Consider the following 9,696-nt stretch of genomic DNA (forward strand, 5'->3'; position numbering starts at 1 on the left):
ATTTCAATTCTATTTCGATTGCATAGGAAATTCAAAAAAGCAAATAGTTGATAAAAATTTAATTGAAATATACAGCATGTCTAAAATGCTTTTCGCACCCGGTATTCCTAGGCAATCACCCATCCAAGTACTAACCGGGCCCGAAGTTGCTTAACTTCCGAGATCGGGTATACTCAACCTGGTATGGTCGTAGGTGTTTTCAAATGAAAAAAAATGGCTTTTTTAATTATAATTCGATTGCATAGGAATTTCAAAATCACAAACAGTTGCTTTTAATTTAATTTAAATTTACAGCATGACTAAATTGCTTATAAAACCCGGTATTCCCAGGCGGTCACCCATCCAAGTACTAACAGGGCCTGAGTTTGCTTAACTTCTGAGATCGAACGAGATCGGGTCTACTCAACCTGGTATGGTCGTAGGTGATTTCAAAAGAAAGAAAATGGCCTTTTCAATTCTAATTCGATTGCATAAGAAATTCAAAACGGCATACAGATGTTATAAATTTAATTGAAGTATACAGCATGACTAAAATGCTTACAGCACCCGGTATTCCCAGGCGGTCACCCATCCAAGTACTAACCGGGCCCGAGGTTGCTTAACTTCCGAGATCAAACGAGATCGGGTCTACTCAACCTGGTATGGTCGTAGGCAATTTCAAAAGAAAGAAAATGGCCTTTTCAATTTTAATTCGATTGCATAGGAAATTCAAAAAAGCAAATAGTTGCTAAAAATTTAATCGAAATATACAGCATGACTAAAATGCTTACAGCACCCGGTATTCCCAGGCGGTCACCCATCCAAGTACTAACCGGGCCCGAGGTTGCTTAACTTCCGAGATCGGGTCTACTCAACCTGGTATGGTCGTAGGCGATTTCAAATGAAAGAAAATGGCTTTTTTAATTATAATTCGTTTGCATAGGAAATTCAAAATCACAAACAGTTGCTAAAAATTTAATCGAAATATACAGCATGACTAAAATGCTTACAGCACCCGGTATTCCCAAGCGGTCACCCATCCAAGTACTAACCGGGCCCGAAGTTGCTTAACTTCCGAGATCGAACGTAATCGGGTCTACTCAACCTGGTATGGACGTAGGCAATTTCAAAAGAAAGAAAATGGTCTTTCCACTTCTAATTCGATTGCATAGAAATTCAAAAAAGCAAATAGTTGTTATAAATTTTATTGAAATATACAGCATGACTAAAATGCTTACAACACCCGGTATTACCAGGCAATCACACATCCAAGTACTAACCGGGCCCGAGGTTGCTTAACTTCCGAGATCGAACGAGATCGGGTCTACTCAACCTGGTATGGTCGTAGGCGATCTCAAAAGAAAGAAAATGGCCTTATGAATTCTAATTCGATTGTATAGGAAATTCAAAAAAGCAAATAGTTGCTAAAAATTTAATTGAAATATACAGCATTACTAAAACGCTTATAACACACGGTATTTCCAGGCGGTCACCCATCCAAGTACTAACCGGGCCCGAGGTTGCTTAACTTCCGAGATCGAACAAGATCGGGTCTACTCAACCTGGTATGGTCGTTGGTGATTTCAAAAAAAGAAAATGGCCTTTTCATTGCTAATTCGATTGCATAGGAAATTCAAAAAGGCAAACAGATGTTAAAAATATAATTGAAGTATACAGCATGACTAAATTGCTTACAACACCCGGTATTCCCAGGCGGTCACCCATCCAAGTACTAACCGGGCCCGAGGTTGCTTAATTTCGGAGATCGAACGAGATCGGGTCTACTCAACCTGGTATGGTCGTAGACAATTTCAAATGAAAGAAAATGGCCTTATCAATTCTAATTCGATTGCATAGGAAATTCAAAAAAGCAAATAGTTGCTATAAATTTAATTGAAATATACAGAATGACTAAAATGCTTACAACACCCTGTATTCCCAGGCGGTCACCCATCCAAATACTAACAGGGCCCGAGGTTGCTTGACTTCCGAGATCGAACGAAATCAAGTCTGCTCAACGTGGTATGGTCGTAGGCGATTTCAAAAGAAAGAAAATGGCAATTTCAATTCTATTTCGATTGCATAGGAAATTCAAAAAAGCAAATAGTTGATAAAAATTTAATTGAAATATACAGCATGTCTAAAATGCTTATCGCACCCGGTATTCCCAGGCAATCACCCATCCAAGTACTAACCGGACCCGAGGTTGCTTAACTTCCGAGATCGGGTATACTCAACCTGGTATGGTCGTAGGTGTTTTCAAAGGAAAGAAAATGGCTTTTTTAATTATAATTCGATTGCATAGGAAATTCAAAATCACAAACAGTTGCTTTTAATTTAATTTAAATTTACAGCATGACTAAATTGCTTTTAACACCCGGTATTCCCAGGCGGTCACCCATCCAGGTACTAACAGGGCCCGAGGTTGCTTAACTTCCGAGATCGAACGAGATCGCGTCTACTCAATCTGGTATGGTCGTAGGTGATTTCAAATGAAAGAAAATGACCTTTTCAATTCTAATTCGATTGCATAAGAAATTCAAAAAGGCAAACAGATGTTATAAATTTAATTGAAGTATACAGCATGACTAAAATGCTTACAACACCCGGTATTTCCAGGCGGTCACCCATCCAAGTACTAACCGGGCCCGAGGTTGCTTAATTTCCGAGATCGAACGAGATCGGGTCTACTCAACCTGGTATGGTCGTAGGCAATTTCAAAAGAAAGAAAATGGCCTTTTCAATTCTAATTCCATTGCATAGGAAATTCAAAAAAGCAAATAGTTGCTAAAAATTTAATCGAAATATACAGCATGACTAAAATGCTTACAGCACCCAATATTCCCAGGCGATCACCCATCCAAGTACTAACAGGGCCCGAGGTTGCTTAACTTCGGAGAACGAACGAGATCGGGTCTACTCAACCTGGTATGGTCGTAGGCAATTTCAAAAGAAAGAAAAGAGCATTTTCAATTATAATTCGATTGCATAGGAAATTCAAAACGCAAATAGTTGCTATAAATTTAATTGAAATATACAGAATGACTAAAATGCTTACAACACCCGGTATTCCCAGGCGGTCACCCATCCAATTACTAATCGGGCCCGAGGTTGCTTGACTTCCGAGATCAAACGAAATCAAGTCTGCTCAACCTGGTATGGTCGTAGGCGATTTCAAACGAAAGAAAATGGCAATTTCAATTCTATTTCGATTGCATAGGAAATTCAAAAAAGCAAATAGTTGATAAAAATTTAATTGAAATATACAGCATGTCTAAAATGCTTATCGCACCCGGTATTCCCAGGCAATCACCCATCCAAGTACTAACCGGGCCCGAGGTTGCTTAACTTCCGAGATCGGGTATACTCAACCTGGTATGGTCGTAGGTGTTTTCAAATGAAAGAAAATGGCCTTTTTAATTATAATTCGATTGCATGGGAAATTCAAAATCACAAACAGTTGCTTTTAATTTAATTGAAATATACAGCATGACTAAATTGCTTATTAAACCCGGTATTCCCAGGCGGTCACCCATCCAAGTACTAACAGGGCCCGAGTTTGCTTAACTTCCGAAATCGAACGAGATCGGGTCTACTCAACCTGGTATGGTCGTAGGTGATTTCAAAAGAAAGAAAATGGCCTTTTCAATTCTAATTCGATTGCATAAGAAATTCAAAACGGCATACAGATGTTATAAATTTAATTGAAGTATACAGCATGACTAAAATAATTACAACACCCGGTATTCCCAGGCGGTCACCCATACAAGTACTAACCGGGCCCGAGGTTGCTTAACTTCCGAGATCGAACGAGATCGGGTCTACTCAACCTGGTATGGTCGTAGGCAATTTCAAAAGAAAGAAAATTGCTTTTTCAATTCTAATTCGATTGCATAGGAAATTCAAAAAAGCAAATAGTTGCTAAAAATTTAATTGAAATATACAGCATGACTAAAATGCTTACAGCACCCGGTATTCCCAGGCGGTCACCCATCCAAGTACTAACCGGGCCCGAATTTGCTTAACTTCCGAGATCAGACGAGATCGGGTCTACTCAACCTGGTATGGTAGTAGGTGATTTCAAAACAAAGAAAATGGCTTTTTTAATTATAATTCGATTGCATAGGAAATTCAAAAAAGCAAATAGTTGCTATAAATTTAATTGAAATATACAGCTTGACTAAAATGCTTACAACACCCGGTATTCCCAGGCGGTCACCCATCCAAGTACTAACCGTGCCCGAGGTTGCTTAACTTCCGAGATCGAACGAGATCGGGTTTACTCAACCTGGTATGGTCGTAGGCAATTTCAAAAGAAAGAAAATGGACTTTCCACTTCTATTTCGATTGCATAGGAAATTCAAAAAAGCAAATAGTTGTTATAAATTTGATTGAAATATACAGCATGACTAAAATGCTTACAACACCCGGTATTACCAGGCAATCACACATCCAAGTACTAACCGGGCCCGAGGTTGCTTAACTTCCGAGATCGAACGAGATCGGGTCTGCTCAACCTGGTATGGTCGTAGGCGATCTCAAAAGAAAGAAAATGGCCTTATGAATTCTAATTCGATTGCATAGGAAATTCAAAAAAGCAAATAGTTACTAAAAATTTAATTGAAATATACAGCATGACTAAAATGCTTATAACACACGGTATTCCCAGGCGGTCACCCATCCAAGTACTAACCGGGCCCGAGGTTGCTTGACTTCCGAGATCGAACGAGATCGGGACTACTCAACCTGGTATGGTCGTAGGTGATTTCAAAAGAAAGAAAATGGCCTTTTCAATTCTAATTCGATTGCATAGGAAATTCAAAAAGGCAAACAGATGTTATAAATTTAATTGAAATATACAGCATGACTAAAATGCTTACAACACCCGGTATTACCAGGCGGTCACCCATCCAAGTACTAACCGGGCCCGAGGTTGCTTAACTTCCGAGATCGAACGAGATCGGGTCTACTCAACCTGGTATGGTCGTAGGCGATTTTAAAACAAAGAAAAGGGCATTTTTAATTATAATTCGATTGCATAAGAAAGTAAAAATAACAAACAGTTGCTTTTAATTTAATTGAAATATACAGCATGACTCAATTGCTTATAACACCCGGTATTCCCAGGCGGTCACCCATCCAAGTACTAACCGGGCCCGAGGTTGCTTAACTTCCGAGATCGAACGAGATCAGGTCTTCTCAACCGGGTATGGTCTTAGGCAATTTCAAATGAAAGAAAATGGCAATTTTAATTCTAATTCGATTGCATAGGAAATTCAAAAAAGCAAATTGTTGCTAAAAATTTATTTGAAATATACAGCATGACTAAAATGCTTACATCACCCGGTATTCCCAGGCGGTCACCCATTCAAGTACTAACCGGGCCCGAGGTTGCTTAACTTCCGAGATCGAACGAGATCGGGTCTACTCAACCTGATATGGTCGTAGGTGATCTCAAAAGAAAGAAAATGGCCTTATGAATTCTAATTCGAGTGCATAGGAAATTCAAAAGGGCAAACAGATGTTATAAATTTAATTGAAATATACAGCATGACTAAAATGCTTACAACACCCGGTATTCCCAAGCGGTCACCCATCCAAGTACTAACCGGGCCCGAGGTTGCTTAACTTCCGAGACCGAACGAGATCGGGTCTGCTCAACCTGGTATGGTCGTAGGCGATTTCAAAACAAAGAAAATGGCTTTTTTAATTATAATTCGATTGCATAGGAAATTCAAAAAAGCAAATAGTTGCTATAAATTTAATTGAAATATACAGCTTGACTAAAATGCTTACAACACCCGGTATTCCCAGGCGGTCACCCATCCAAGTACTAACCGTGCCCGAGGTTGCTTAACTTCCGAGATCGAACGAGATCGGGTCTACTCAAACTGGTATGGTCGTAGGCAATTTCAAAAGGAAGAAAATGGTCTTTCCACTTCTTATTCGATTGAATAGGAAATTCAAAAAAGCAAATAGTTGTTATAAATTTGATTGAAATATACAGCATGACTAAAATGCTTACAACACCCGGTATTCCCAGGAAGCCACCCATCTAACTACTAACCGGGTCCGAGGTTGCTTAAACTCCGAGATCGGATCTACTCGACATGGTATGGTCGTAGGCAATTTCAAATGAAAGAAAATAACTATTTCAATTCTAAATCGATTGAATAAGAAATTCAAAAAGGCAAACAGATGTTATAAATTTAATTGAAGTATACAGCATGACTAAAATGCTTACAACACCCGGTATTTCCAGGCGGTCACCCATCCAAGTACTAACCGGGCCCGAGGTTGCTTAAATTCCGAGATCGAACGAGATCGGGTCTACTCAACCTGGTATGGTCGTAGGCAATTTCAAATGAAAGAAAATGGCCTTTTCAATTCTAATTCCATTGCATAGGAAATTCAAAAAAGCAAATAGTTGCTAAAATTTTAATCGAAATATACAGCATGACTAAAATGCTTACAGCACCCAATATTCCCAGGCGATCACCCATCCAAGTACTAACAGGGCCCGAGGTTGCTTAACTTCGGAGAACGAACGAGATCGGGTCTACTCAACCTGGTATGGTCGTAGGCAATTTCAAAAGAAAGAAAAGAGCATTTTCAATTATAATTCGATTGCATAGGAAATTCAAAACGCAAATAGTTGCTATAAATTTAATTGAAATATACAGAATGACTAAAATGCTTACAACACCCGGTATTCCCAGGCGGTCACCCATCCAAGTACTAACCGGGCCCGAGGTTGCTTGACTTCCGAGATCGAACGAAATCAAGTCTGCTCAACCTGGTATGGTCGTAGGAGATTTCAAACGAAAGAAAATGGCAATTTCAATTCTATTTCGATTGCATAGGAAATTCAAAAAAGCAAATAGTTGATAAAAATTTAATTGAAATATACAGCATGTCTAAAATGCTTATTGCACCCGGTATTCCCAGGCAATCACCCATCCAAGTACTAACCGGGCCCGAGGTTGCTTAACTTCCGAGATCGGGTATACTCAACCTGGTATGGTCGTAGGTGTTTTCAAATGAAAGAAAATGGCCTTTTTAATTATAATTCGATTGCATGGAAAATTCAAAATCACAAACAGTTGCTTTTAATTTAATTGAAATATACAGCATGACTAAATTGCTTATAAAACCCGGTATTCCCAGGCGGTCACCCATCCAAGTACTAACAGGGCCCGAGTTTGCTTAACTTCCGAACTCGAACGAGATCGGGTCTACTCAACCTGGTATGGTCGTAGGTGATTTCAAAAGAAAGAAAATGGCCTTTTCAATTCTAATTCGATTGCATAAGAAATTCAAAACGGCATACAGATGTTATAAATTTAATTGAAGTATACAGCATGACTAAAATGCTTACAACACCCGGTATTCCCAGGCGGTCACCCATACAAGTACTAACCGGGCCCGAGGTTGCTTAACTTCCGAGATCGAACGAGATCGGGTCTACTCAACCTGGTATGGTCGTAGGCAATTTCAAAAGAAAGAAAATGGCCTTTTCAATTCTAATTCGATTGCATAGGAAATTCAAAAAAGCAAATAGTTGCTAAAAATTTAATTGAAATATACAGCATGACTAAAATGCTTACAGCACCCGGTATTCATAGGCGGTCACCCATCCAAGTACTAACCGGGCCCGAATTTGCTTAACTTCCGAGATCAGACGAGATCGGGTCTACTCAACCTGGTATGGTAGTAGGTGATTTCAAAAGAATTAAAATGGCGTTTTCAATTCTAATTCGATTGCATAGGAAATTCAAAATCGCAAACATATGTTATAAATTTAATTGAAATATACAGCATGACTAAAATGCTTACAACACCCGGTATTCCCAGGCGGTCACCCTTCCAAGTACTAACCGGGCCCGAGGTTGCTTAACTTCCGAGATCGAACGAGATCGGGTCTACTCAACCTGGTATGGTCGTAGGCGATCTCAAAAGAAAGAAAATGGCCTTATGAATTCTAATTCGATTGCATAGGAAATTCAAAAAAGCAAATAGTTACTAAAAATTTAATTGAAATATACAGCATGACTAAAATGCTTATAACACACGGTATTCCCAGGCGGTCACCCATCCAAGTACTAACTGGGCCCGAGGTTGCTTGACTTCCGAGATCGAACGAGATCGGGACTATTCAACCTGGTATGGTCGTAGGTGATTTCAAAAGAAAGAAAATGGCCTTTTCAATTCTAATTCGATTGCATAGGAAATTCAAAAAGGCAAACAGATGTTATAAATTTAATTGAAATATACAGCATGACTAAAATGCTTACAACACCCGGTATTCCCAGGCGGTCACCCATCCAAGTACTAACCGGGCCCGAGGTTGCTTAACTTCCGAGATCGAACGAGATCGGGTCTACTCAACCTGGTATGGTCGTAGGCGATTTTAAAACAAAGAAAAGAGCATTTTTAATTATAATTCGATTGCATAGGAAAGTAAAAATCACAAACAGTTGCTTTTAATTTAATTGAAATATACAGCATGACTCAATTGCTTATAACACCCGGTATTCCCAGGCGGTCACCCATCCAAGTACTAACCGGGCCCGAGGTTGCTTAACTTCCGAGATCGAACGAGATCAGGTCTTCTCAACCGGGTATGGCCTTAGGCGATTTCAAAAGAAAGAAAATGGCAATTTCAATTCTAATTCGATTGCATAGGAAACTCAGAAAAGCAAATTGTTGCTAAAAATTTAATTGAAATATACAGCATGACTAAAATGCTTACAGCACCCGGTATTCCCAGGCGGTCACCCATTCAAGTACTAACCGGGCCCGAGGTTGCTTAACTTCCGAGATCGAACGAGATCGGGTCTACTCAACCTGATATGGTCGTAGGTGATCTCAAAAGAAAGAAAATGGCCTTATGAATTCTAATTCGAGTGCATAGGAAATTCAAAAGGGCAAACAGATGTTATAAATTTAATTGAAATATACAGCATGACTAAAATGCTTACAACACCCGGTATTTCCAGGCGGTCACCCATCCAAGTACTAACTGGGCCTGAGGTTGCTTAACTTCCGAGATCGGGTCTACTCAACCTGGTATGGTCGTAGGCAATTTCAAATGAAAGAAAATGGCTTTTTTAATTCTAATTCGATTGCATAGGACATTCAAAAACGCAAATAGTTGCTATAAATTTAATTGAAATATACAGCATGACTGAAATGCTTACAACACCCGGTATTCCCAAGCGGTCACCCATCCAAGTACTAACCGGGCCCGAGGTTGCTTAACTTCCGAGATCGAACGAGATCAGGTCTGCTCAACCTGGTATGGTCGTAGGCGATTTCAAAACAAAGAAAATGGCTTTTTTAATTATAATTCGATTGCATAGGAAATTCAAAAAAGCAAATAGTTGCTATAAATTTAATTGAAATATACAGCTTGACTAAAATGCTTACAACACCCGGTATTCCCAGGCGGTCACTCATCCAAGTACTAACCGTGCCCGAGGTTGCTTAACTTCCGAGATCGAACGAGATCGGGTCTACTCAAACTGGTATGGTCGTAGGCAATTTCAAAAGGAAGAAAATGGTCTTTCCACTTCTTATTCGATTGAATAGGAAATTCAAAAAAGCAAATAGTTGTTATAAATTTGATTGAAATATACAGCATAACTAAAATGCTTACAACACCCGGTATTCCCAGGAAGCCACCCATCTAACTACTAACCGGGTCCGAGGTTGCTT

At 39.4% G+C, this 9,696-nt stretch overlaps 14 non-coding genes and 25 pseudogenes across 14 annotated transcripts; all 39 read right to left on the reverse strand.

Annotated features, from left to right (window-relative positions):
* Positions 1-305: 305 nt before the first annotated feature.
* Positions 306-424, reverse strand: LOC143457286 (5S ribosomal RNA; annotated as a pseudogene).
* Positions 425-534: 110 nt separating this feature from the next.
* Positions 535-653, reverse strand: LOC143454021 (5S ribosomal RNA). The gene has a single exon (XR_013115666.1). It is a non-coding gene; the product is annotated as a 5S ribosomal RNA (ribosomal RNA).
* A 110-nt stretch (positions 654-763) lies between these two features.
* LOC143456688 (5S ribosomal RNA) lies at positions 764-872 on the reverse strand (annotated as a pseudogene).
* Positions 873-982: 110 nt separating this feature from the next.
* On the reverse strand, positions 983-1,101 carry LOC143455614 (5S ribosomal RNA; annotated as a pseudogene).
* Positions 1,102-1,210: 109 nt separating this feature from the next.
* LOC143455987 (5S ribosomal RNA) lies at positions 1,211-1,329 on the reverse strand (annotated as a pseudogene).
* Positions 1,330-1,439: 110 nt separating this feature from the next.
* LOC143456997 (5S ribosomal RNA) lies at positions 1,440-1,558 on the reverse strand (annotated as a pseudogene).
* A 109-nt stretch (positions 1,559-1,667) lies between these two features.
* LOC143454745 (5S ribosomal RNA) lies at positions 1,668-1,786 on the reverse strand. The gene has a single exon (XR_013116355.1). It is a non-coding gene; the product is annotated as a 5S ribosomal RNA (ribosomal RNA).
* Positions 1,787-1,896: 110 nt separating this feature from the next.
* LOC143456940 (5S ribosomal RNA) lies at positions 1,897-2,015 on the reverse strand (annotated as a pseudogene).
* Positions 2,016-2,344: 329 nt separating this feature from the next.
* LOC143457106 (5S ribosomal RNA) lies at positions 2,345-2,463 on the reverse strand (annotated as a pseudogene).
* A 110-nt stretch (positions 2,464-2,573) lies between these two features.
* LOC143454042 (5S ribosomal RNA) lies at positions 2,574-2,692 on the reverse strand. The gene has a single exon (XR_013115685.1). It is a non-coding gene; the product is annotated as a 5S ribosomal RNA (ribosomal RNA).
* Positions 2,693-2,802: 110 nt separating this feature from the next.
* LOC143456945 (5S ribosomal RNA) lies at positions 2,803-2,921 on the reverse strand (annotated as a pseudogene).
* Positions 2,922-3,030: 109 nt separating this feature from the next.
* LOC143456424 (5S ribosomal RNA) lies at positions 3,031-3,149 on the reverse strand (annotated as a pseudogene).
* A 110-nt stretch (positions 3,150-3,259) lies between these two features.
* LOC143457415 (5S ribosomal RNA) lies at positions 3,260-3,368 on the reverse strand (annotated as a pseudogene).
* A 110-nt stretch (positions 3,369-3,478) lies between these two features.
* On the reverse strand, positions 3,479-3,597 carry LOC143457266 (5S ribosomal RNA; annotated as a pseudogene).
* Positions 3,598-3,707: 110 nt separating this feature from the next.
* Positions 3,708-3,826, reverse strand: LOC143454807 (5S ribosomal RNA). Its single transcript, XR_013116414.1, has one exon. It is a non-coding gene; the product is annotated as a 5S ribosomal RNA (ribosomal RNA).
* Positions 3,827-3,936: 110 nt separating this feature from the next.
* LOC143456212 (5S ribosomal RNA) lies at positions 3,937-4,055 on the reverse strand (annotated as a pseudogene).
* A 110-nt stretch (positions 4,056-4,165) lies between these two features.
* LOC143454014 (5S ribosomal RNA) lies at positions 4,166-4,284 on the reverse strand. The gene has a single exon (XR_013115659.1). It is a non-coding gene; the product is annotated as a 5S ribosomal RNA (ribosomal RNA).
* A 110-nt stretch (positions 4,285-4,394) lies between these two features.
* On the reverse strand, positions 4,395-4,513 carry LOC143456043 (5S ribosomal RNA; annotated as a pseudogene).
* Positions 4,514-4,623: 110 nt separating this feature from the next.
* Positions 4,624-4,742, reverse strand: LOC143456302 (5S ribosomal RNA; annotated as a pseudogene).
* A 110-nt stretch (positions 4,743-4,852) lies between these two features.
* On the reverse strand, positions 4,853-4,971 carry LOC143454476 (5S ribosomal RNA). Its single transcript, XR_013116096.1, has one exon. It is a non-coding gene; the product is annotated as a 5S ribosomal RNA (ribosomal RNA).
* Positions 4,972-5,081: 110 nt separating this feature from the next.
* LOC143455129 (5S ribosomal RNA) lies at positions 5,082-5,200 on the reverse strand. Its single transcript, XR_013116721.1, has one exon. It is a non-coding gene; the product is annotated as a 5S ribosomal RNA (ribosomal RNA).
* A 110-nt stretch (positions 5,201-5,310) lies between these two features.
* Positions 5,311-5,429, reverse strand: LOC143455524 (5S ribosomal RNA; annotated as a pseudogene).
* A 110-nt stretch (positions 5,430-5,539) lies between these two features.
* Positions 5,540-5,658, reverse strand: LOC143454036 (5S ribosomal RNA). Its single transcript, XR_013115680.1, has one exon. It is a non-coding gene; the product is annotated as a 5S ribosomal RNA (ribosomal RNA).
* Positions 5,659-5,768: 110 nt separating this feature from the next.
* On the reverse strand, positions 5,769-5,887 carry LOC143454993 (5S ribosomal RNA). The gene has a single exon (XR_013116593.1). It is a non-coding gene; the product is annotated as a 5S ribosomal RNA (ribosomal RNA).
* Positions 5,888-6,216: 329 nt separating this feature from the next.
* LOC143453639 (5S ribosomal RNA) lies at positions 6,217-6,335 on the reverse strand. The gene has a single exon (XR_013115300.1). It is a non-coding gene; the product is annotated as a 5S ribosomal RNA (ribosomal RNA).
* Positions 6,336-6,445: 110 nt separating this feature from the next.
* On the reverse strand, positions 6,446-6,564 carry LOC143456946 (5S ribosomal RNA; annotated as a pseudogene).
* Positions 6,565-6,673: 109 nt separating this feature from the next.
* Positions 6,674-6,792, reverse strand: LOC143455846 (5S ribosomal RNA; annotated as a pseudogene).
* Positions 6,793-6,902: 110 nt separating this feature from the next.
* LOC143457420 (5S ribosomal RNA) lies at positions 6,903-7,011 on the reverse strand (annotated as a pseudogene).
* Positions 7,012-7,121: 110 nt separating this feature from the next.
* On the reverse strand, positions 7,122-7,240 carry LOC143457157 (5S ribosomal RNA; annotated as a pseudogene).
* Positions 7,241-7,350: 110 nt separating this feature from the next.
* LOC143453706 (5S ribosomal RNA) lies at positions 7,351-7,469 on the reverse strand. The gene has a single exon (XR_013115362.1). It is a non-coding gene; the product is annotated as a 5S ribosomal RNA (ribosomal RNA).
* Positions 7,470-7,579: 110 nt separating this feature from the next.
* LOC143456804 (5S ribosomal RNA) lies at positions 7,580-7,698 on the reverse strand (annotated as a pseudogene).
* A 110-nt stretch (positions 7,699-7,808) lies between these two features.
* On the reverse strand, positions 7,809-7,927 carry LOC143453818 (5S ribosomal RNA). Its single transcript, XR_013115469.1, has one exon. It is a non-coding gene; the product is annotated as a 5S ribosomal RNA (ribosomal RNA).
* A 110-nt stretch (positions 7,928-8,037) lies between these two features.
* LOC143456522 (5S ribosomal RNA) lies at positions 8,038-8,156 on the reverse strand (annotated as a pseudogene).
* Positions 8,157-8,266: 110 nt separating this feature from the next.
* On the reverse strand, positions 8,267-8,385 carry LOC143454437 (5S ribosomal RNA). Its single transcript, XR_013116060.1, has one exon. It is a non-coding gene; the product is annotated as a 5S ribosomal RNA (ribosomal RNA).
* Positions 8,386-8,495: 110 nt separating this feature from the next.
* LOC143455425 (5S ribosomal RNA) lies at positions 8,496-8,614 on the reverse strand (annotated as a pseudogene).
* Positions 8,615-8,724: 110 nt separating this feature from the next.
* Positions 8,725-8,843, reverse strand: LOC143455433 (5S ribosomal RNA; annotated as a pseudogene).
* A 110-nt stretch (positions 8,844-8,953) lies between these two features.
* On the reverse strand, positions 8,954-9,062 carry LOC143457251 (5S ribosomal RNA; annotated as a pseudogene).
* Positions 9,063-9,172: 110 nt separating this feature from the next.
* Positions 9,173-9,291, reverse strand: LOC143453998 (5S ribosomal RNA). Its single transcript, XR_013115644.1, has one exon. It is a non-coding gene; the product is annotated as a 5S ribosomal RNA (ribosomal RNA).
* Positions 9,292-9,401: 110 nt separating this feature from the next.
* LOC143455916 (5S ribosomal RNA) lies at positions 9,402-9,520 on the reverse strand (annotated as a pseudogene).
* Between the last annotated feature and the right edge of the window lie 176 nt (positions 9,521-9,696).

The sequence above is a fragment of the Clavelina lepadiformis genome, chromosome 4 (genome assembly GCF_947623445.1).
Source record: "Clavelina lepadiformis chromosome 4, kaClaLepa1.1, whole genome shotgun sequence".
NCBI lineage: Eukaryota > Metazoa > Chordata > Ascidiacea > Aplousobranchia > Clavelinidae > Clavelina > Clavelina lepadiformis.